This window comes from Miscanthus floridulus, chromosome 8, assembly GCF_019320115.1.
Source record: "Miscanthus floridulus cultivar M001 chromosome 8, ASM1932011v1, whole genome shotgun sequence".
In the NCBI taxonomy this organism is placed as follows: domain Eukaryota; kingdom Viridiplantae; phylum Streptophyta; class Magnoliopsida; order Poales; family Poaceae; genus Miscanthus; species Miscanthus floridulus.
In genome coordinates, this window is record NC_089587.1 from 6280258 (window position 1) to 6285502 (window position 5245).

General features: G+C 45.9%; 1 pseudogene; it reads left to right on the forward strand.

Moving 5' to 3' along the window:
* Positions 1–706: 706 nt before the first annotated feature.
* On the forward strand, positions 707–2139 carry LOC136468485 (receptor like protein 27-like; annotated as a pseudogene).
* Positions 2140–5245: the final 3106 nt, after the last annotated feature.

The following is a 5245-nucleotide window of genomic DNA, read 5'->3' on the forward strand; positions in this document are numbered from 1 at the left end:
ACTTTTCTGAAGCATATATTCATTAATATGATTTCTTTTGTAAAAACATTTTGTAGGAATCTGAATCTAGGCTCACAACCAAATGGTTTCATAAAGTGATTCTAATTCTTCACCCGAAGCGTTTCCAGAGAGAATCTAGATCCTAAACGTTTCTATGAGAATTTGAATTCCTACCAAACGCGCCTAAGTTTCCACACAGTTTCAACACGTGTACATAAAACTAGGTTTTGTAGCATTGAATTTTATTAGTCTAGCTAGTAGCATCCACAATGTAACTAAATTTTTTTTTTTTTGTGCAGGAGAAATCCCAACATCTCTTTTCACTCTTCCAGCTCTAAGATTCTTAGATCTCTCAGAAAACCAACTTTCTAGTCCGATACATGAATTCAATGCTTCATCTTCATGCTTGAAAAGTGTATACCTGGAAATGAATTATCTGTCAGGACAAATTCCCCGGTCATTGTTGGTGCTCCCTAATTTGACGGATCTCAATATTGAGGGCAACAACATAATGGGCTCAGTGGATCTTGCATCACCATGGGGAGAGAACCTCGCTTCTTTACTTCTATCATACAATAAGCTGACTGTAATAGAAGGGGAAGGTATTAATAATTCTTCATTTACCTATCTCTATCAGCTTGTGGCGCTAGGACTTGCTAGTTGCAATATGATAAAAATACCAAAGTTAATAATGCGTGCCAAGCACATGACTCATGTAGACCTTTCAAATAATAAAATCAGCGGGGATATACCAAGTTGGATATGGAATTATGACCTCATGGTGATAAATCTTTCACACAACATGTTCACTGGCATGGAACTCAATTCATATGTTATCCCATTCAGTAATACCTTGGGCTATTTCAATCTTAGCTCCAACAGACTTCAAGGACCGATTCCTTTGCCAAGTTCATCAGCTGAAATATTGGATTATTCAAATAATAGTTTCTCTTCCCTTCTTCCAAACTTCACATTATACCTTAGCTCCACTGTGTATCTTAAGTTGTCACACAATAATATAAATGGTTATTTACTAGATTCAATTTGTCATTCACCTTTGCGACTCCTTGACTTGTCGTATAACAACTTTAGCGGACTATTACCACGATGCTTGATAGAAAATAGTCTGAGCATAATAAATTTGAGGGAGAATCAATTCAAAGGGATGCTACCTTCAATATTCCAAATGGATGTCCTGTCCAAACAATAGATTTGAATGGCAATAAGATTGAAGGTCAACTTCCAAGGACACTCTATAATTGCACTGACTTAGAGGTCCTTGACCTCGAAGGAATGAAATAGCAGATACTTTTCCATCCTGGCTAGGGGGGCTTTTGAATCTTCGTGTACTTGTCTTGAGATCCAACAAGTTCCATGGTTCAATAGGTCATCTTGAAGATGAAAAATATAGAGAACACTTCTCAAGCTTGCAAATCATTGATCTGGCCTCAAACAATTTCTCTGGAAAATTGCATCCACAATGGTTTGAAAATTTGAAATCAATGAGCCAGGATAACAATAGTGGAGATATCATATATCATCCAAACATAGGAGTACTTTACCAAGACTCTATCACAATATCATGCAAAGGGCTTTCCATGACCTTTGAAAGGATCTTAACTGCAATAGACATATCAGAGAATGCACTGGAAGGAAGCATTCCTACTTCGATTGGAAATCTGCATTCACTATGTCTACTAAACATGTCTCATAATGTCTTCACCGGACAAATTCCACCCCAACTTGGTAGCATAACTGCTCTGGAGTCCCTGGACCTGTCTTCCAACATGTTATCAGGTGAGATTCCACAAGAGCTAACTGATCTCACCTTCCTTAGCATCTTGAATTTGAGCAATAACAAATTGAATGGAAGGATACCACAATCACGTCAATTCGAGACGTTCCAGGAGAGCTCATTTGATGGCAATGCAGGACTCTGTGGACCGCCTCTATCCAAAAAATGTGGCCCTTCGGATATTCCAAGTGAAACACATCTGAAAAACTCCTCTCATGGTGTCGATGTTGTTTTTGTTTCTCTTTGTTGGTGTGGGCTTTGGAGTGGGATTTGCAGCAGCTATTCTATTGAAACTGGATTGTTGGATCAGCAGGTGGTTCCATATTTTCAGGATTCTATGTTGACTTGAAGGTGCCCGATTGCTACAAAGGAGGTGCATTATGTCATGCACAAACAACTTGGTGGTACTGCATATTCTACGGTATCTAATTATGTTGGCCCACAGGATCACCGGCTCAGGTGAGTCGACCACTCACCAGTCTTACCGAGTACCCGCTAGTGTTGCCGAGCACTCACTAGACATGCCGACCACGAACAGACGTTGTCCGACCACACGCTATGGCTAGAGGTAGAAGAAGAGGGAGAACAGAGCATACACACACAGTACAAGAGACACCAGCGTTGGCCGGAGCCCTGTATGGGAGATGGCAAATCTGAACTCTCTTTACTGAGTTGCAGTGGTAAGCTATTTATACAACTCTGTCCATCTAGTCCTAGTACAGCTGTCATACTGTAACAGTGACTAGATAACACAACAGGACTGACTTCTACGCCTGTCCCTGCATGTGGCTACAATGCGGCAGGTGAGCCGTTCGACGCCTGCCTCTACAGCGGCTACAGTACCACAGCAGGGGGCCTTTTCGGCGTCGCCTTCCCCTGCCGTGCATTACAAGGAAGCAGTAGATTATCTAACAAATTATACAGTATGGTTTATGCTATCCTTAGCACATCAAAAATAAGTGTTAGTTTTTTTGTGTATGTAATCTCGTGGAACCTAGGTTTGTTTGTCACCTTGGCTTACTAGTACTTGCTGGTCTTGTTACTATATGTTATCAGTGATCATTGCTCATCAAAGTGGTGTCGCACAGATGACATGTACACATTTTGTCAATGTCCACAAGAAACTGCTACTTCGTCTCAGTGACTTTTGCTCTAAATACCTATTATGAACTAAGTGCATGTGTTTCCTTTCCCATATTCCTTTACAATGACGGCAGATTGGGCCTGCATACCACTCACCAAATACTGTAAAAGATGTATATATAACTAGGATTGGTGAGGGAAAAAGTATCCCGAGTGTGTCATTAGGCTTGTGGCAACACCCAGAAGAGAGTATGCTATATCATCTGTGAATGTCAGTCAAGATTATGCTACTAGTACTTTTCAAAAAAAAGGTGTATGCTACTGGTAGAATTGCAATGGCTTGCAAGATAGAAGTGGGTTCGGTGGGAAACATGACATACTGCAAAACCCCAGCAGGATTCCCACAGAGATCCTGCTCCTGGATGGCACATGTTTTCCTTTCTTCTCGAGTAACAATGTAATATGATGTATGAAGTGTATATTAGCCTTTTCGACACGGCTATAGAGTCTGTCATTTATATGGGTTGATTGTGAATACTCACAATATGACATTTGCTCCTAGTACAGAGCATTGGCGTCCAGTAGAGTATTCAGAATATGAAAGTTCAACGGAGTTTCTTTCTCATATTCAGTGTAAGAAAAGCATTCAGTGTATGAACCACAAGATCTCTCAACAGGCCTTTGTAAAAAGTAGGGAGTGTTGGCCCACAGGATCACCGGCTCAGGTGAGTCGACCACTCACCAGTCTTGCCGACCACGACAAACGTTGTCCGACCACACACTTATGGCTAGAGGTAGAAGAAGGGAGGGAGAACACAGCATACACACACAGCAGAGGCACCAGCGTTGGCCGGAGCTCTGTATAGGAGATGGCAAATTCGAACTCTCTCTTTACTGAGTTGCAGTGGCAAACTATATATACAACTCTATCCATCTAGTCCTAGTACAGCTGTCATGCTACAACAGTGACTAGATAACACAGCAGGGCTGACTCTGGCGTCTGCTCCTGCTGTGGCTACAGCTCGGCAGATGAGCCGTTCGGCTCCTGCCCCTGCTGTGGCTATACCACAACAGGATACCTTTTCGGCGCCACCTTCCCCTGCCGTGCATTCACACAGGGATGCAGCAGATTATCTAACAATTCTTCCCCCTAATCCTGCTGCTAACCCTATAACCCCCTCCATGCCGATCATCTCCTTCAGCTCCGTGAGTCGAAGACGGCCGAGCGGCTTGGTGAGGACGTTCGCGAGTTGCCGACCAGTTTTGACGAACTCGATGACGATCTGCCCTCCATCGACACAGTCCCTGAGGAAGTGGAACTTCACGTCGATGTGCTTGCTCCGGTCATGGAGAACCGGATTCTTCGCGAGGGCGATGGTGGGCTGGTTGTCCACCATCAGTGCTGGTGGGTGAGCTTCCGCACTGATCAGCTCACCCAGCAGCCGGCGCAGCCACACAACTTGGCATGCCGTTGTGGCCGCTGCAACATACTCTGCCTCGCACGTAGATAGCGCCACCACCTTCTATTTCAGCGATAGCCCTAAAATTGGAGTCGACCTGAGGAAGACGAGCACGCCAGAGGTGCTCCACCATCCGTCGATGTCCCCCGCCATGTCTGCGTCACTGAACATAGTGAGCTACAGCCTACTCCCGCCGGTCTTGGGAAAGATGATCCCCTGATCCACCGTTCCCTTGATGTAGCGCAGTAGCCGCTTCACTGCAGCCTAGTGATCCTCTCTGGGATCCTCCATGAAGCGACTGACGTAGCCCACGGTGAACGCAATGTCCGGCCTCGTGTGGACTAGGTAGCATAGACCGCCGACGATGCTCCGGTAGAGTGTTGCATCCACCTTCGCCGTGGTACTGACTTTCGTCAGCTTCAGCTGCTCCTCCATTGGAGTCACGCATGGCTTGCACTCAGCCATGCCGCTCCGCTCCAACAGCTTTGAGGTGTACGCGCTCTGACCGAGCGTGAGTGCCTCCTTCCCCTGTCTCACCTCGATGCCGAGGTAGTAGGAGAGCGCCCCGAGATCGCTCATTCGAAAACGAGCTGCCATCTCACGCTTGAAGCTGTCGATGTCCTCCGCACGTGCGCCGGTGACGATCAAGTCATCCACATACACGCCGACAACGAGCTCCTCCTTCCCCCGTCGCTGTGTATAGAGCGCGTGCTCGGTTGCGCACCTTGTGAACCCAAGCTCGCCTAGCGTGGCGTCAAGCTTGGCGTTCCACGCTCGTGGGGCTTGCAGCAGCCCATAGAGTGCCTTGCTCAGCCAGAGCATCCTGTGCTCCGTTCCCTTGATGGTGAAACCTGGAGGTTGCCTGACGAGGACCGTCTTCGCCAGCTCACCATTTAGGAAGGCCGAT